The 20567-nt window shown below is 46.4% G+C and overlaps 1 protein-coding gene across 3 annotated transcripts in view; it reads right to left on the reverse strand.

Annotated features, from left to right (window-relative positions):
- Positions 1-20567, reverse strand: part of CACUL1 (CDK2 associated cullin domain 1) — a 598839-nt gene that overhangs the window by 352714 nt on the left and 225558 nt on the right. The gene's annotated exons all lie outside the window — the stretch shown is intronic.

A 20567-nucleotide genomic window follows, 5' to 3' on the forward strand; every position in this document is an offset into this window, starting at 1 on the left:
CTCCAGGAGAATCTCCTGAGCCAACTCCCACTCGTGAGAGATCGTGCTCTGCCTGCTCAGAGCGTCTGCCGTCACGTTTTCGTCTCCGGCCAGATGAACTGCTGAGATCGAAACTTCCTGCTGGATGGCCCAGAACTCGAGCTGCATCGCCTCCCTGCACAGAGGAAGTGACCCTGCCCCCCCTTTTTGTTGAGGTAGTGCATGGCCACTGTGTTGTCCGTCACGATCAGGACACTCTTTCCTCGCACAGTCGGCAGAAAAGCCTTCTGGGCTAGCCTGACGGCCCTCAGCTCCAACAGATTGACATGGAGTCTGGACTCCGGAGACCAACGACCGCTGACTGTCAGCCCGTTGGCATGAGCTCCCCATCCCGTGAGGGATGCATCCGTCACGATCGTCACCTCCGGCCAGGGAAGCCAAAATGGAGCCCCCTTCATCAAGTTGCCTTCGACGGCCCACCACAGAAGGTCCCGGGCGACCGAGGGCGGCACTTTAACCGGGTCCGACATCCTGCCAGAGGACTGCGACCATTGCATCTTGAGTGCCCACTGCAAAGATCTCATCCGCAGGCGAGCCTCGGGCACCAGAAGAATGCAGGATGCCATGAGGCCGAGCAACCTCAAGAACTCGAACGCTGGGAGCGTCTGGGCATGCTGAAACTTGTGCACCATCTGCTTAATGTGAAGAGCCCTCACCTGGGGAGGAAAACACTGCTCCAGGGAAGTGTCGAGCACTGCTCCGATGTACTGGAGCCGCTGTGTTGGCGTCAAATGGGACTTCTTTAAATTGAGGGAGAAGCCCAGCCTGTGAAGGGAGTGGCAGGTGACGGACAGATGATTTAGGACTTGCTCGGGAGAGCTCCCCCTGATCAACCAATCGTCCAGGTAGGGGTAAACGTGAATCCCCCCTTGCCTGAGATGCGCTGCCACCACCACCATGAGCTTGGTGAAAACCCTCGGGGCGGAGGTCAATCCGAACGGCAGGACCCGAAACTGAAAGTGCGAGTCGCCAACCGCGAACCTCAGGTACTTCTTGTGCTTGGGATGGATCGGCACATGGAAGTAAGCATCCTTGAGGTCGAGAGACACCAACCAGTCCTGAAGCTGAAGGGCCTGGAGGACTTGAGAGAGTAACCATCTTGAACTTGTCCTTCCTTAGGAGTTTGTTCAAACCGCGCAAGTCCATGATGGGTCTCAATCCCCAGTCTTTCTTCGAAATCAAAAAATAAGGGGAATACCATCCCTTGTTCCTCTCTGCTACAGGCACCAGTTCTATGGCGCCTTTCTCCAGCAGGGCTTGAATTTCCTGCGCAAGGAAGGGATCTGGACTCTGCAAAGAGGTTCCCCGGTGAATTGTCGCGAGGCCTGTGCCGAAAGGGAAGACAGTAGCTGTGGGTTATGATCTCCAGAACCCACACATCTGAAGTAATGGCACGCCACTCTACAAGATGCTGCGCCAGCCTTCCCCCAACCGGCGAACCATGGGGCATGGCCTCAGGACTGAGTAGTAGCGGCTGCGGCGTTACCTGAGGGCAAAGAGGCAACTGCCCGAGCGGCCTTGGCACCACGGGTACCCTGTCGTCCACCTCTGGTACCCCTGCGTTGGCCTCTTTGACTGCCTGCTCCTCTCGCTTTACTGAAGGACGAGTAATAGCGAAAGGAACCACCCCTCCATTGCCACCCTTCTCTGTAAAGCCATATGGAACGGCAGTACCGGGTCAGTTGGGGGACCAACATCAAGTATGTCCGTGAGATCATCCTGCACAAACTCCCCTGGGGGAGCAGACCATCCCAAGTACTCAGAAACCCTAGCCATAAGGCGCCGGTACGAGGAATCGGCATGAGAGCCAGGCTCAGGCCTACAAAACTCCACCTCCGGAGAGGTGTCCAGTCCACTGGCATCATGCAGTGACTGCCTCAAATCGTCAAACTGACTATGGCCCGAGACAATTTCATCTGGAAACTGACTAGGAACCAGGCTATCAGAATCCTCATCCGCCTCTGAAATATATTCCAGGTGCGAAAAGAAGGCACCCGAGAGTGCTTGCTTTGAACCAGAGCCCTCCTAGGGGGTTCCCCCATGCCACGGGGTACCTCCGACACCCCAGCCTCGAAAGGCGTCGAGTGAATCGGCACCGGCGTCGGGAGAACAGGCATCGGCATCAGACGTCAGATGCAGCACAGCCAGCATCGGCGGCGTCGACACAGTCCTCGAAACCGGAGCTCCGAGCGGGTCCCTCGACGACCTGAGTGTCGACGGCTTTGACGACTTCCTCGGAGCATCGAGAAAGCCAGTCGAGGCCCTCGACGCCTCAGACGTCGATGTCTTCTTTGAAGACATCACAGGTGCACACGGTCTCGAACGCGTCGAGGACCGGGACCTGGGACGGGTACATCGAGAACGAGTTCCCTTGTCTGAACGGGACCTCTCCCGTGACTCGTGCCTACCACTCTTGCGAGCGGTGTCTCTCGACCTCTCACGACCGACCCCACTCGGGGGCGCGGACGGCTTAGTACCCTGCGACTCAAGAATCGCCAGCATTTTCTTCCCGAAGGAAGCCCATTCCTCCGGCGTCGCACGGCTGGTGGGGTAAGCGACGTGCCGGGCAAAGTCCTCCGAAGAGGACCTGGAAGACGACCGGTGTCGGCGCTTCCGAGAATGCCTCGAAGAGGCGGAGGAGTGGCGAGACCGACTCCTAGAAGGAGACCCACGAGACTTCCGACGATGACGCGGAGAGTCTCCTCTCGAATCATCCGAAAGCCCCGCAGACTTAGACTTCCGGGGCTTGGACACCCGACCTACGTTCACGTAAGGCTTTGGACGTGAGCGACTGGCAGTCGATACAGTCATCCGTGTCGTGGGCCTCCCCGAGGCACCAGAGGCAGGCGTCATGCGAGTCCGTCACCGACATCTTGGACCCACACTCCCCGCACTTCTTGAAGCCCGGACGCGGGGTCGAAGACGAAGTAGAAGACATCTTCACACGAAGGATTTCACAAAAACGAACAGGTTCGAAGAACAGAACTCCAAAGAGTCGAGGCGTTAACCGAGATTCACGAAGCAACACGTTCGCGGAAAAAACGGAACTGAGGCTACGGGCGTCGTGCATCCCACTCATCACATCGGATGACGTCGGACGTCCGAGGAGGTCCTCGACGACGGCGCATCAACGTCATCGACGCAGAAAAAAGTTTCCGAAGCAGCACAGCTGTGGTGATACATCGGAGGACCCAATCCCCTCGAAAAACTGTTTCAACAGAAGCAAAAGAGTTGTACAACAGAAAATTCAACACTAGACTATCAAGAGTAGTACATGGTGATCCAAGTATGGGTTCGTTGACCATAGGGGTACTTAAAGGAGAGAGTACATTCAGTGGTCCATTCAAGGTAGACCAGATTTTGGATTTTGCCATTATATTAAGTGATGGTCGGACCTGGAATAAAATCAGAATAGGCACTCAACCAAAATGACATTTAAATAGAGGAAGGGAGGTGTGTTATATATCCCTCACATTTTAAGTCAGTTGGTAGTAAGGTTGTCATGATATTCAAGTAAAGGTAACCTTACAAGGTCATTAGCATCTGTTATTTAGAATGCATCTTAAGATTTGCAACTGCATTCATTAAACTCGTCATGTGCCATTACCACAGCCCTACCCCCCAATTGGAAAGGTGTTAGGATGGGCATGTCATTCACCCTATTCACTACACTTATTATCTATCTTGCATTCCTAGAGTATCTTAGGTTATCTATGTTACCTAGTTACCGTATAACTTGCACTACCACACTGAGGGTTCTGGAGTGCGAGAGGAGGCGTTGAGAGAAGGGAGGACGACGGTTGCACTTTCCCTGGCCGGGGCCGTTCTCCATGAATACGAACCTACTCAATAAAAGATGTTGAACTGTTACGACGTCTCAAGTTGTGTTTCATACTTAAGAATTGGCAACGAGGATTGCAGCCAAGGAGAAACAGCCCCTGCAGAACGTGAGGCGATTCCTTGTCTGTGCTCCGATTTGGAGGCTTGCCCATGTCCGATTACAGAAGGAGACTGAGGAACCCTGCAGCTGCGAGTTGCAAGAGCCCGCCTGGCAATCTGGAGGACAGACTCACGAGAATCTAGTTGGCGAGCTTCCAGAACAAAGGGAGCCAGCGGGGATCGTGGAAGCTGCGTTCCCTTGCATCTGATCGATTTCAGAAAGGTGGCGATCTGGTAAGCCTAAACTATTCCTGGCCCAAGCATGACGGTACATAAGTTATTTGGGACAGTCGGCCTCCGTGTCATTTGGAAGAGCGCATGCACCCTGCATGACCGGATTACATGTGAGATTGCCCCAGCACAATTTGTTTACATTTGAGAGCAGTGACGCCACGTCACGAAGAACGGTCCATCACCCGGACACAACAATACGTTGTTACGGTCCAGAGGAAAGGACCCAAATGCGTGCAGCCATCAGGGTTTTGCCGGCATATTGCTCGAGTGCGGCTGCACGTCATTACGCCCTCTAGAGGAAGGGACCGGAAGACGTGGCGGACATCTTAAACCTGCATTGAATTTTGTATTCAATTCACCCTAGCCGTGGATGTTTGTATTTACAAGCCTTGTGCAACTGCAATTCATTTGTCGGGACGATTCGTAGCAGTGACTCTTAGTGAGGAGGAGTCCCACGGGTGAGTGGATGCAGACTTGTGAGAGTACCTGGATTATTAATATCCTTAATTTTGAGAGAGTGTGCTGAACTTAAATATTCTGAAGAGTTGGCCTTCAAGTAAGTGGAAGTTAAAGTCATGGCTAATGTACCTGTCCCAATCTTTTTCCTGCCTACACCAGGTGAGCCAAAGGTGCGATGGGCAGATTGGAAAGAGGGTTACCATAAATATGCGCTTGCAGTGTTTGGTGCTAATTTCTCCAATGAGCGCAAAGAAGCGTTGTTGTTTCATTGTCTGGGAACTGCAGGACAAGAGGTTTTTAAAAAATTGCCAGAACCTCCAGATGTTCCTGATGGAGGCCCTTATGAGCGAACTTTGGCGAAATTGGATAAGCATTATTGTATTGAGGAAAACATATTGGAGAGGTACAAATTTGTTACAAGAAGCCAGAAGTGTGGAGAGATTATTGAAGACTTTGTTACAGCCTTGAGGGGTTTGGCAGTCAAGTGTAGGTTTGATCATTGTCAGGATGAACATTTAAGAGATCAGTTGATGATCAAGTGTTCCAATGACAATATCAGGAAGGAATTGTGGAAGGAGAGAAACCCGACATTAGACAGGGCCATTGAAATTGCAAAAACTGTAGAGCACACAGACAAATGCATACAATTACTTCAGACGGACAACTCTGTTGAAAAATCCAAGCCAGAGGACTGTGAGGGAGCAATCCAGAAGGTATCCAAAGTAGCTCAGAGACAAAATACAGGGCCTCCAAGGCATTTTGCACAGATGGGGAAGAGACATGAAGGGCTTCAAGAAAATAAGTTTACCTCTGGCAGGGGTTGGGGTCAGCAATGGCCATCGGCAAGAGACACCAAGGGTTTGCCCAAGGAGAAATGCCTTCAGGAATCCCAGAGTATGGTTATTCCAGGGGTCCTTCAGGGAGGAGGAGTTACAGATGCGGGAGTTCACCACACTTGGCATCCGACAAAGAGTGTTTTGCAATACACATTATATGCAATGAGAGGGCACATTGCCTGGTGTTGTAAAAGTTTTAATACCAATCCAGGTCAAGTTCATGAGGTCAGTGTGGATTATGAGGATGATCCACACAGTGAAAATGGTAGAGAAGTGGCGTTTTCCGTGAATGCCATAGATGGCAAGATAAAAAAGAAAAAAACCCTATGCCACTGTGATGATTGGAGGTGTGTCAGTATCAATGCTTATGGATAGTGGAGCTGATTACACCCTGATAAGTGTACAGGTGTGGAAGGAGAAGTTTGATTGCTGCACGTTATGGGAAAACACTGTCGGAGCGAATGCTTATGGGGAAGTTATTATATAAATTATAGGGAGCATTGAGGCTGAACTCCAATTTAAGGACAGAAAATCTACAGGGACCATTTATGTTGCAAAAAGAGGGGGAGAGCTGCTTGCGTGGAGTGACCAAGCTGAATAAGAATAAGGCTTGAAGCTAGTCATCCAGAGCAGGTGTTGTTGATGAAGAGTGAAGGCACCTCTGATGTACAATTGAATACTGCATCCAACAAGTTAGGATGCTTGAAGGGGTTTGTGCATAAAATTCAGTTGAAAAGGGGTGCTGGTCCCAATATGGCAAAACTCTGCACCATTCCCCTGGCTCTGAGAGAAGGGGTAGAGAAGGAATTGAAAAGGATAGAGAGTGATGGAGTGATTGAAAAAATTCAGAATGGGTTAGTCCCATAGTGGTGGCTAAGAAGACCAATGGGTCTTTGAGATTATGCATTGATCTCAGACACTTGAATAGTATGGTAGTAGCGGACACATTTCCCTTACCTAGAATAGATGATCTGTTGGTGGGAGTATCTGGCTCTAAGGTATTTTCCATTCTTGACTTAAAAATCAGCCTACCATCAAGTAGAGTTACATGTTGACTCTAGGGATCTTATGGCTTTTATTACACCAATTGGGCTATTCAGATGTGTTTGCATGCCGTTTGGGTTAGTTTCAGCAGCGAGTGTCTTTCAGAGTATAATGTATAGATTGCTTGGGGAGAACGTGGCGTTGTGTTACCAAGACGACGTGCTTGTGTGTGGGAGTGATGAAGTTGAACATGATAAGCGGCTGAAGAGTGTCTTGGACATTTTGAAAGAAGCAGGTCTCACAGTAGCGTTGGAAAAATGTATATTCAAAGACAATAAAGTGGTGTATCTAGGCCATGAGATTACAGGGGAGGGTTTAAACCCAAAGAGGAAGCCATAGAAGCTATTAGAAGGATGGAGGCACCTAAATCAAAAGGGAGATGTCTTGTCCTTTCTTGGTTTAGTGGAATTCTATGGTAAATTTATCAGAGGTTTATCAGACAAGGAATTTGAGAATGCTTACATATAAGGGAGTTCTATTTAAATGGAATGACCTCTGCAAGGAAGAATTTGAAAGAATAAAACACTCCATTGATAATGCCCCTAATTTGAGGATTTTTAAAGAAGGGAAACTTACTTTGTTGTTTGTGGATGCCAGTGACTATGGCATTGGTGCGGTACTAATGCAAGAGGATCAAGATGGTTTAGACACTGTGGCATTTGCATCTAGATCACTTAAGGGACCTGAAGGTAGATATTCTGTCGTAAAAAAGGAAGCCCTAGCTTGCGTCTGGGGAGTTGAAAAATTTAAAAGGTTTCTGTGGGGCAGAGAGTTCACGATTTGCACAGACCATAAACCCTTGATTGGGATTTTCACCAAAGGTGGTTTCGAAGGAGTGTCCAGGCATATTATGAAGTGGATGACTTCTCTGAAGGGTCTACAGTTTATCATGCTTCATGTCAGTGGAGAGACCAATGTCGTTGCAGATGCTTTATCTAGATCAGTGCAGAGGGAAGTTCAAAATGGTGACCATTATTCAGGTTCTGAGGAGTGTGTTCGAGATATTTCAGGTACATGAGACATTAAAAAAGATGATTGGGAGACTGCCTGTGGCGAGGATGCCACTTACCAAAAACTGTTGACTTTGGTGATGGAGAGGAAATTAAATTACAGTGGTGACCTGTGTGATTTTGCTAAAGTGAAGGAAGAATTATGGGTGCAGAAGAACAAGTTACTTACCAACTGGTAATGTTCTTTCGATTGGATGTTCCTCCAACGTATTCCTCATCTTAGATATATTCCATCCAGCTTTGCTGCTCTTCAGAAATTTTTTTGGCAGAGGGCGCCGTGCGTCGATGTCGATGGGTCCCTTGAAGGCCTCCGTCGAGGGTGACGTCGTCGGGTGTATAAGTAGCACGTGTGGCGCCCGTTGGCCTCAGTTCTGTTTTTCCCCTTTTTATCTTTGATCTTGTACTGTGTAGATTGTGCCGGCAGACAGGTATGAGCCTTGCGAGATTTGAGATGGCAATAACCCGGAAAAGGAAAAATCTACAGAGGGGTAGGCTGGGAGGGCGATGAAGAATACGTTGGAGGAACATCCAATCGAAAGAACGTTACCAGTTGGTAAGTAACTTGTTCTTCGAGTGGATTGTGTCCTCCAACGTATTCGTCATCTTAGATAGACTCCCAAAGCAGTATGGACAATTCCTCTGGAGGAGGGGGTAGATTTTGATGGCCGAGTATAGTACTGCTTTTCCAAAAGTTAGCTCCCTAGACTGGGAAGCATCCAGGTTTTAGAATTTTGAGAAGTTGTGTAGTGAAGACCAAGTTGCTGCTTCGCAAATGGATCTTATTGGAACACCTCTTTGAAGGGCCGTGGAGGAGGCGATACTTCTGGTGGAAAGAGCCTTTAACCCTTCCGGAGGGTCTTTTTGAGCTAGTCTGTAGCATTCTGAAATGCAAAGCACAATCCAGCGTGAAATTGTCAGTTTTGTCACCGATTGACCCAGTTTCCTTCCTATGTAACCTAAAAACAGCTGGTTGACCACTCTAAGTCTGGAAAGTCTAGAGATGTAAAAAGCTCTTTTCGGATCCAACCTGTGTAATCTTTCCTTCTCCTTCGAAGGATGGGGTGGAGGATAGAATGCGGGTAAGAATTTTCTGACTTAAATGAAAATCAGATATCACTTTCGGTAAAAATTATGGTTTTACCCTCAACACAACTCTGTCCTTATGGAACACAGTATAGGGTGGGCCAGAAGACAGTGCCTGCAATTCGCTCACTCTTCTTGCTGATGTTAGAGCAACCAAGAAGGCCGTTTTCCACGTTAGTAATCTTAATGGATACGTGTGCATAGGCTCAAAAGGAGCACACTAAGAATTTTAGGACTAAATTTAGATCCCAGATGGGTACTTGAAATGGGTGAGGAGGAAACACATTAGTGAGTCCTTTTAAGAATTGTATTAAAGGAATTTTGAAGTAGGAGCATTCTTCCGATGAGCGCTTGAAAATGGAAAGCGCAGCAAGGTAACCTTTTATTGTTCCGATATTCAGGCCTCTATGTGCTAGGGTCAGAAGGAAAGATAATACTTCCTTGAATAGAACATAGGAAAGGATCGACATTCTTTTCTCTGCACCAGTTGCAAAACCTTTTCCAACGGCAACGGTATAGAGACTTTGTTGATGGCCTTCTTGCCGAAAGCAACACCTCCATAACGTCATCTGGAAGGTTCTAATCCCTGTATCTCAGCCTTTCAGATACCAAGCATGAAGGGTGAGCGTTTTGACCTCTGGATGGAAAACCTGACCCTCCATTTGAGAGAGAAGGTTCTCTCTGAGGAAGACGTACTGGAGGACAGATGGACATGTCTAGAAGGTCTGGGTACCACGTTCTCCTGGCCCAATCCGGGGCAATTAGGATCATGCGGCTCCAAAACCTTCTCAGCCTCCTGATGACCTGAGGAATGACGGGAATTGGAGGGAATGCGTACAATAGTGGGAAATTCCACTCCACCACGAACGCGTCCCCCAGGGCTCTGGGGGAAATTCCCTTGAGCAATACCTTTCGCATTTTCGGTTGATTCCGGTTGCAAACAGGTCTACTTGAGGGGTTCCCCAAAGGGCGAATATCTCTCGAATGACTTCCTGAGCCAATTCCCATTCGTGGGATACCGTGCTCTGCCTGCTCAGAGCATCTGCCGTCATATTCTCTTCCCCGGCTAGATGAATTGCTGTTAAAGAGATTCCTTCCTGAATCGCCCAATACCAGAGCTGCATTGCCTCTCTGCACAGAGGTAGTGACCCCACACCACCTCTTTTGTTTAGGTAGTGCATGGCCACTGTGTTGCCCATCATTATCAGGACATTCTTTCCCCTGACAGATGGCAGGAAGGCCTTCAGCGCTAGTCTGATTGCTCTCAGCTCTAAAAGGTTGGACTCCAATGGAGACCAATGACCGTTGATTGTCAAATCGTTCGCATGAGCTCCCCACCCCAGGAGTGAGGCGTCCCTCACTACTGTGATCTCCGGCCATGGTTGCCAAAAAGGTTCTCCTTTTAGGATGTTCTCTCTGTACAGGTCCACCATAGAAGGTCTTGTCTGACCTTGTTCGGAATCTGAAGAAGATCCGTCATTTGACCCGAGAACTGGGACCACTGAGTCTTTAGGGCCCATTGAAGGGATCTCATCCTCAAGAGTGCCTCTGGCACCAGAAAGATGCAGGATGCCATGAGGCCAAGCTACCTTGTTGTAAGCCTGGAGATTTTGGGCATTTTGGAATTTGTAAACCATCTGAAGAATGTCTTGAGGCCTCGACTTGGGAGGCGAGCTCTTTCCCAAGGACGTGTCTAATACAGCTCCTAGGTACTGAAGCTGTTGGGAAGGGGTCATCTGTGACTTCTTGAAATTGAGGGAGAAGCCCAGTTTGTGGAGGAAGTGGCAGGTGACTTTCAGATGATCCAGTGCTTGCTCGGCAGAACACGCTCTGATCAACCAATCGTCCAGGTAGGGGTATACATGAATCCCCCCTCTCCTGAGGTGTGCTGCCACCACTACCATTAACTTGGTGAAGACCCTTGGGGCGGAGGTCAACCCGAAAGGCAGGCCTCAAAACTGATAGAGTCGCCAACTACGGACCTCGGGTATTTTCTGTGTTTGAGATGAATCGGCACATGAAAATAAGCATCCTGGAGGTCCAATGACACCAACCAGTCCTGAAGTTGAAGGGCCTGAAGGATCTTAGAAAGGGTAACCATCTTGAACTTGTCCTTTCTGAGGAACTTGTTCAAGTTTCTTAAGTCCCCTCCGTCCTTTTTGGGGAATCAAAAAATACAGGGAGTACCATCCCTTGTTCCTCTCCACTGCAGGTACTGGTTCTATAGCACCTTTCTCCAGCAGGGTTAAAACTTCCTGCTGTAGGAGCGGGTTTGAAGACTTCAACGGGTGTCTCCCTGGTGGATTGCTTTGAGGTTGCGTTAGAAAAGGAAGGCAGTAACCTTGGGCTATTATTTCTAGAGCCCAAACATCTGAAGTAATGGCTCGCCATTCTTGCAGATGCTGTGACAGCCTGCCCCTACAGGTGTTTTGTGGCGGATGTTGGTTTAGCACGTTTTCCTCGTCCACCACGAGTGGCCTTTTTCTGGCCCCTTTGACTGGCCATTCCTCTCGCCTTTACATATGAGGTGTAGTAACAATAGGATAGTCCCCTCCATGACTGTCCTTGCGCACGAAAAGGCTGAGGTTGCCTAATAGCAGCTTCTAAAGATTTGGCAGCTGCTTTTGAGGTCTGCAACCTCTCAAGACTCTCGTCAACCTTGTTGCCAAAAAGGTAAGACCGTCAAAAGGCATGTTCAGAAGGCCGTTCTGTACGTCTGGTGCGAAACCCGACTTCTGTAACGACGCAAATCTGCGCATTACCGTGCTAGTGCCCATGGACCTGCTTACACCATCTGCAGTGTCCAATCCAGACTGAAGGGATTCCTGCATGACTTCCTTTCCATCTCTAACGAATGCTAGGAACCCTTCCCTTTCTTCCCCTTCTGGTATGTGCTCCGCCGCCATTGCAATGCACTCTCAAAGAGTGTCCGAAAATTTTGCCAAGGCACATGTGGAGTTGGCATATTTTAATGCCATGCTCCCGGCTGAAAATACCTTCCCTGCCCAACCATCCACACGCTTATCGTCCCTGTCTGGAGGGATAGACGAGTATGCAAGTTTGTTAGAAGCTGTGGCTGCCTGTATGACCAGACTCTCGGGAGTTGGGTGTTTGGACAGATAGCCGGGGTCGCTACAGGCCGGGCGGTATTTTGAGGTGAGGGATTTATTTACCGGAGGAATAGAATCCGGAGTTTTGCAAATTCTTGGCCACCCTATTTTGCAGGGCTACATGAAAGGGTAGTACTGGGTCTTCGGTGGGACCATGGTCCAATATATCTGTTAAATCATCCTGGATGAATTGGGCTGATGGTTTAGCCCATCCTAAGTAATCTACTACCTTTGTCATTAATTGAAGGTATGATGGACTGGCATGCTCTCCGGGTTCTGGTCTGCCAAAGTAGTTTTCAGGAGATGTGTCAATGCCACTTGCATTGTGTAATGATTCCACCAAGTCCCTCATTCTGCATTCTTCTGAAATCAAGCATTCTGGAACATTTGGGGTGCCATATTCCAGCCCAAAAGGTACATTCTCATCAGATCTCTCCTGTTCCTCAAAAATTGAGGTCAGGGATTTGAAAAACTCCTTTCTGGGGAGAGGCTTGAAAACCTTCTCTGGGAGAGGAGGTGGAAGAGGTCCAGTACCTGGCTCTGAGGACAATACAGGTTTTACCAAGCGAAAACTGATCAATATGCACTCCTAATTTTTAAACAAGAATCTGTTTACAGATGTTGTCTTTAAGAATTATTGTTTTTAAGGTGCGGAGGAGATAAATAGCAACCCTGGCATATGGGTTGCAACAATGTACAAAATAGAAAAAGTTCCCTAATGTGGGAACTCCCGTCCTCTGCACTCCATGGCTCTGTGAGGAGTCCTTGTATGTTAGATTTTTAATTAAATCCTTTATGTGATAGTTTAATTTGTACTGGACTGTAGGTAATTTACTTATTGACATATATAAGTACATATATCAAACACACAGTAACAAAGTTAGGTTTTTTTAGAAAAAAATCCATTGGTTTATTCCAAGCCCAACGTGTTTCGTGATGAAATCACTTCTTCAGGGGCAATTAGCATAATTTTTCTGAAAGACATAATATTAAAGTACATGCATTTTAGTTCCAATTGTTACAAAGGTTTATGAAATTTCCAATAATAATAATAATAATGCTTTAATGTGATATAGATTGAAAAATTCAAACTTTACACATATTGCTTATGCATAATCAGAAAAAGAAAATTTTTTAAAATATGCAATTTATACAATTATGTAAGTATAAAAGGAAAAGAAAAAAATCAAGTATATCTAAATACATATAACTTTACAATATCCAAAAGCTTCCTAAATAAAAACTTCATAATAAAACATCATTTCACCCATTTATTTAAATCCGGATGCCCATCGCTTTTTCAATCTGGAGCCATACATTATATAATGCAATATAAAGATGCATGTTTATTGTATTAGTGCAGTATAACCAAAATTGATTTTCCGGTATAGATTCCAGATTATGGGCAAATTCTCCTAGATATTTAACAATTGTGGGTCTCATTGTGAAGCATTCAGTTAATAGATGCTTGGCTGTCTCCAAACTGTCAGGTAGGTTACATATACGACATATTCGTTCTACAGTTGCAATCTTTTCCCTAGGTCCCACATTACACAAGGTCGGCAGTTGCTCCAGACGGAAAAGAATAATAAAGCGTCTTAGCCTTGTGGAAGGGCATAGGTAAAGATATGCCTGAGGTTTCATAAAGTTGTAGAGTCGATACTTTACAAAGGCACATGACTTTAAACACCCTAGATGGGAAAAGTTCTCTAACCAATCCCAGCGATCAACCTTTTTCCCCAGTGCTGTCATAACCTCCTGGGAAATGGTTGTCCCTCTGTCAGTCCAGCCAATGTCTCTCAAAAATTGGGTCATACTTTTCTGGAGAGGAGAGGTAGTACCTTTTTTACTTACTTCTATATGCATGGTAACCAGCATAGAGTTAGAAGAACTATTCTTCATCTTAAGATACAAGCCCACCCTCTTTTTCAGTACCATTGCTTTAAGTGAGGGAAGACCGAGCTCCAGCCTTATGAGGGCCATAGGAACACTAGGGGGTAACCCCAGTATGCGTCGCCAGAATTTTCCCTCAACCACTTGCAGCCAGGCTAGATCAGAAGAAGTTAGTGCTTCCAGGCCATACGTAATCATTGGCGCAAACACCTGTATGTAAAGGTGTCTCGTCCGGCCTGCCTCCTGGTAAATGACGCAATTAAAGCTGTAACTTGCTGCGCCCTAATTCTCCTATTTTGTCTACATAGAGAGTAATCACCCCAAGGTTCAATTTCAACTCCTAAGTACCGATAGGAAGGGGAATAAAGTATATTATCATTCTGCACCCATAGCTCAACACGAGAGACTTTTTTCTTCGTGAATCTAATCACTTTGGTCTTATCAAGGTTAATAGCTAACCCATTGATCTTTGCGTATTCCCATAGTGCTACCGCTGAGCGCCTAATACCAGCAATAGTGTTGTCAAAAATGACCAAATCGTCCGCATATGCCAGTACTGCACAAGTTGTATCCCCTACTTTAGGTGGGCAGTTATTTACTTCGGCCAATACTCTTGGGATATCGTATACGTACAGATTGTACACCAGTGGAGCAGTTACACATCCCTGTTTTACCCCCCTGTCTTGTCTCACTTGTCTAGTCAAGGATCCCTCTTGATTTAATCTGAGGCACACCATGGTGTTATAGTGCAGCTGTCTTAAGTAATACATTATACTAGGCGGGCAACCCATAACTTCTAGCTTTGTCCACAGCCTGGCTCTAGGTATAGAATCGAATGCGGCCTTAAAGTCAATATAAAGGGCATATAGTGGGGGCTGTCCCTTGCTAAGTGCTCGAGTTCGTAGTGTGTCCATCACCCACAAATTGTGCGTGGTGGAGAAACCACGCCGGAATCCACATTGGAACTTACTAAGGATGTTAGTCTGTTCCGCCCAATTCTGTAATTCCGTGAGCAATAAAGCCGCAAAGAGTTTTCCCGTGGTATCCAGCATAGAAAGAAGCCTATAATTATTTGGGTCCATACGGGATCCCTTCTTAAACACCGGCACCAATATCGCCGTTTGCCATGAACGGGGAATCGTCCCCTGAGCTAATACCTTTTTAAAGAGTATAGACAGAAGAGAAGCCCAAAAAGTCCGGTTGTTCTTAATAACTATATTCGCTAGCCCATTCGGGCCAGGAGCTCTAGAGGCTTTCAAGGTTGCTATTTTATTCAGTATGGCCTCTTCCGTGGCCTCAAAGGGCGGGGGTAAGGGATTCTTCACTCTAGATATTATGGGAACATCTAGCTCTCCAGAGTTACGGTCCAGCAGGAATCTTACCCAAGTTTCCTCTCCTATAGGATTATCTAGCTGAGCCTTGGCCTTCTCTTTGTTCTCTTTCAGTAGCTGCCATATATTACGCGAATTTCTAGCGCAGATAGCGTTTACTAGTCTCTGATTTCCAATATTCCTCTCTGTATTTCGAATGGTTCTGATATTAGCTCTATATTTATTTTTAGCTTTTTTGACTTTGTCATAGTAGTTAGAACCCGCTATATTCAGTCTCCTAAGCCCCCGCAATTCTGCTCTTAGCCTTCTCTTAGCATCACGAATATCCTTATTATAAGGCTGAGTGGTACCTACGGGATTTATCATAACATTTTTCCTTGAGGTCGCATGTAATCCTGAGAATTCCAGGATCCATTCTTCTATTTCATTTACGGTCAGCTGTTCAAAATGGGGAAGGGGAGCCAGGGCTTGAGATAAGAGTGCTTCCGTAGCCTTTTTAATATTTCTCTCCGACCAGATAATTCTAGTGCCTGTACAGTTGGTTTGTATATTGCCTATACTACACTTAATAGCGGGTGAGAGAGAAAGTTGAAGGGAGCACTCGAAAGCCGCATGGTCATTTACTATTGGCAATATTTCAGGACACATAAATATATAGTCTAGGGTGCTGTAAGAAATCCCATTAGACCATGTCCGTTTCCCCGGCCTATCACCCATTGTTCTACCGTTAATCATGGATAAATCCCATGTCTCAAAGAATTGTAGCCACCCCAACCCTTCACTCTCTCTTTTGTCATGAGTCATTAGACATTTTTCGTTCAAGGCAGGGTATTTGGCGACCAGCTGATCGTCCTTCATATGACAATTAAAATCACCCATCACCACTACCGCTAAATTGCCGGGTCTTTGAGTCCAATAAGTCAGTAACTCATGAATGGCTTCTTGTAGAGATTCCCTTATCAATGCTCCCGGGGGATTATAAAGGTTAATCAGTAAGAATCTACCGTGCCCATAATCCTTGGGATAGTCAACCTCAACCGCCAGATGGTAATCAGTGGTATTGACCAGGATCTTCTGCGAGTTGATCGTATTAACCACCCCTATAATGAGTCTCCCATAAGGGCGACCCTTATCCCCCCTTTTGGCAAATGTCTGATGCACTACAAAACCGTCCAATAATAGAGAGTTCAATGCCCATGTTTCCTGGAGACATATACAGCTATGCTTCAGCAATAAATCCATAGACCCTTCTGATCTCAGAAGATGGGCAAAACCCCGACAGTTCCAAGAAACGAAAGAAAAGCTTCAGAGGTTCTGTGTCATTCGCGGAAGAGCTTCCAACAATGTTTTGAGGGCTTGTTGTATTTCCGTCATCGCCGTGTTTTCTGGTGCCTCTTGATTGACCACATTATCTTGCACCGCTAGCTTGTCCAATGGAGTTTGTAACTCCTTGGTCATGTAATCCTTAGTTTCTTCAGTAAGGTCTCTCTCCTGTGGATCTACATCAATAGCAATATCTACGGTTATCAGTTCTTTTTTAAATTTTCTAATCAGCTGAGCTGTGGCTAAGAAAGTACAGTGGATGGCGGAAACATGTGGATTAGGGACCTGCAAGGGTTCGATGAAAAAGAAATCGTCGGATTTCAAGACTCTCAACTGTGGGATATAATGTAGTCGGGTTAGGAATTCTGATCTTGCCAACCAGGGATTTTTACCACTAGGGTAGAGGTTCTTAATATAGCAAATACGATTCACATTACATTCCTCATCCGTGCTAATTTGCATGGGCCGTACCGGCTCTAGTGTTTCATCTGTACCAGCTGAGCCGATCTGATCCTCCGGCTCGACTGTGACATTATCATCTTGATCAATGTCTTCATCAGAGAGGCCATCTATATCTGCCTCCTTGAATTTTTCTCCTGGTACTAACCAATCGGCCAATGGCCCTTAGCTTCCGCAGCTCGAGCTACTGCTCTCGCCTTTCTTTTTCTGGCTTTTTTGGAGCGTGTTTCCGTGGCTGTTTTAGGTCTTACACTGGAGGGTATTGGATTTGTTGCTACTTTCTTGCTTTTCAAAGCCCTTTTGGCCAATCTTCGTTGTTTCCTCGTAAGAAGGATCCCGGGGCTGTGCACGATTTCTAGATCCTCTACAGTTATTACTGAAAGGTTTTCTATAGGAGGATTGCCCTCCAGGTCCTTGTCCAGGATCGCATCTTCCACCACTTCTCCCATTCTCTCCTCTGTTTCTTTCATCTCCTCAATGGTATGAATAGCATCCGAGAGGTTCGCTTCTATCTCATCCTGCGGGAAATCCTTCCGCTCTAGTGCCCTCGTAATATTATTCGTATTTGTCAGTATGCTCCCAGTCATCTGCAGCAGTATTTTGAGTGCAAATTGTAATGACGCTACAGATGATTGGAGCTCCATAATGGCCGTGTTGCTAATATACGGATTTAAGTCTTCGTTATCCTCCTTCTCCGGATCATCTTCTATAGAGGCCATCGCTAGATTAGGAGATACCGAGAGACGTCCACAGCTAGACATAGGATTGGCTTCGTCAGATGTTATATTATTACTTTCTTTATGGTGAGTAGAATTATTAGATGCCTTTGCTGAGTTCTGCGTTACCATCCCTCTCTGAATACTCAAGCAGAGGTCAAGTAATGAGTTATTATCAATATCCTCATAATTTGATGAATTTAGTAAGATACTCTCCTTATTCCCTGGCTCAGCCATTACCTCATTGATTGTTGAGTTAATCTCCGGTGGTGGATTTACTCCAAAAAAGTCTGTGATGGCTCCTTGTACCACAGGTGTTGTGTTGAGATTCTTTTTGCTTTTATTACCTTTCTTTCTATTTTCCTTGCCATTGTTCACTGGCATAGTCATGCCTTTCCGCAGGTTATAATTTGACTGTGGTACTTTTTTCCCTCGCTACATTTCCTCAGCGTGATAATTCGATCCGTGGGAAAATATTGAATTATGCTCCTACTATTTAGCTTACCCTAGAACAGTCACCACGATTCTGAGCCTGAAAAGACCAGCCACCTCTATGTGTCACGTGCCCCCGGCAACGTTATGATTAATGGATAGCTCACAGAGGGATACGAATGATGTGGGCATGGGGAAGGGGCGGGGGTGTGTGTGTGTGTGCCAAAAGGAACCCCAGAGTACCCTGGTGGGCCCGTTGTCTAGGGCCAGTAGAAAACACACCACACCTTATCAGTCGTCCAGGCCCAACCGTTGCCCCCTGCCCTAGCCCCGGTCACCCCAGCCAAGGCACACCACTACCACTCCCGTGATGGACAGTTGCATATGACAGCACCCTGGGGTACTCGGGTCCGTGATCTGGAAATTCCAGCACCCACTCTGTTCCTGTCGCCCAGTGCTCTGCCACCTACTTGTGATACTCCGAGGAGTCGCCTCGTCTCGGCACACAGTAGTGTTGGGTGTCCTGACCCACGTTTAAGCTATCATGCCACAACATTTGGTGCTGTGGGCTTAGAAAGTTCAAGATGGCGGAAAACCCACATGTGCGCCGAAATCCAGGAAAGCTGCGCAGTTTGTGCGCACACCAAAATGGTTGCCTCACTTGCCACCCACCAGTGCGAGAATGAAAGGCCGGGTTGCCATGAGGGAAATGGGTTGCCAAAGGAAAAACAGTAGCGCCGGTTAGCTTCAAAGCACTTTAAAACCACCATTGGACTACCCGCACAGTAGTCTGAAACCATTGGGAATGGCAATGCTGATTGCCAAATGCAACCTAGAATTGTGGGGAATTCATTTCTTAAATCCCAAAAATGGGTGCAGTACCAGTACTCACCACTATCCAAAAGCCGGCGTTTTAAAACCACCCTGTGTTTCTCTGAAGGCAGGCTCAAAATGCCTATTTTCAAACATTGCAACATGTGCAAAATATTCACTGAACACCAGCAGACATTTGGCAGAATGGAGTTTTGTGTGCTTACAAAATCTGGGAAATGAAGAGCCCAAAACAATGCTTATAACAAAACTGCTATGGAGTCAGCAGTTTAAGTTGCACTGGATTTAAAGACACTAAAATCGAAAATGTTTAGATTAAATGAGTGACCTATGTTTGGTGTCACATGCCTTTGTAACTGTTGAAATGTCATAGTTTGCACTTAGAATCAGCCTTCTAGCTGCATGTGTAAAATTGCAAGTTAATTTAAAAAGCAACAAAAAAAACATGACAGTTAGCTGAAAGTCTGGCTTAAGGAACTTGATTTTGCTTGACGGCTACCCCCATCAGGAGTGAAACTTGAGTCACAACTGTGTTCCCAGGCCTATCTGCCTTTTCCTGGCCACACTAAGGATATGCCATCTATCTGATAATTGAATTACCTGTGCTCTACAGGAGCTCTGAACAAAGCCTGTCTTGACTCAGGCAAAGGTTTTATTACAGCGGTCGTAAAATGTAGCTTCCTCTTGGCAGAAGCTGGGAGGGGCACTGCCTGTGAGAGCAAGCTGGCTTGGCAGAACTGGATAAACCAGTATTTCCACCATGTGACCTGGGAAACCACACCCCTTTGTAGCCAGAATATTGTTTAGAAAAAGATGAATAACTCATGGTGCGGACATGTGAAAATTTTATAAATGATACCATAATTCTTGTGATTTTTCTGCCCACAGTTTAAGAGGTTTTTAGAACCGGTGGTATGTTCAGGGGGGTGTTAGCGGAAAAGTGGATATTACTCTAAATGTATGCATGTTAAAAATCTGAAACTTCATCAGTTAATGTCCATACTCCCTGCGCACATGTATGTAAAGTTGGGTCAATGTCAGAAATTGAAAAATCAGTTAAAAAGTCAATTATGTGCCATTTCTGAATGCAAGCTCTTAGAAACAGCAGATTTGGACAGAGACATGGCTAAATTCAGCCACACCATGTATATGTAATTTCAAGCAACTGTGTAACTGTGAAATATGTCTTTTGTTATCAAATATAGAATATGTGCAATCTGACAGGGGAGTGTCCTATCTGCAAGCCATAAAATGACATCACTCTGACTCACAGTTCCTTCCCCAATCAAGTGAGGAATGGAAATTTGACCAATGACAAGGGAGAGGGGCAAGTTTAGTTATGACCAACACACACACCCACTTGCAGAACATATAAATGGACCACTGAAACTTAGGTGGAGACCTTCAATTCCATCTGCCGCTGGAAGCTCTGCCGGAAAAATCCATACTTACCTCCATCAAACTTCAAAGAGCCAACACTTAGACTCCAAGATAAACAGAGACTTCAGAACCTTAACCAAAAAGGTCACTGCCAGCAAGAGTATTTGTCAGCAGGCCTAAAAATCTTTTTGCAACTGAACTCTTCAGACAGCCGGCTGACGCCGTCTGAATTTTGCCAAGAACTTTTGCAAGAACCCGGAGTCAGAAATATCCAAAGAGAAGGCAGGACCCGACCCAGAGAACCGGTGCCTAGAAGAGACCAGGCCATTGTATCCAGAGTGCTGACCCCGATGCTGTGAGCAGTTCCAGAGACCAGACGCTGTGCCCAGAGACCGTCCGAAGTCCAGACCTGTTGACCAGATCGTGACAAAGCCGCCTTCCTGTTTAA

Source organism: Ambystoma mexicanum, chromosome 8 (assembly GCF_040938575.1).
Source record: "Ambystoma mexicanum isolate Mex_15411 chromosome 8, UKY_AmexF1_1, whole genome shotgun sequence".
Lineage (NCBI taxonomy): Eukaryota > Metazoa > Chordata > Amphibia > Caudata > Ambystomatidae > Ambystoma > Ambystoma mexicanum.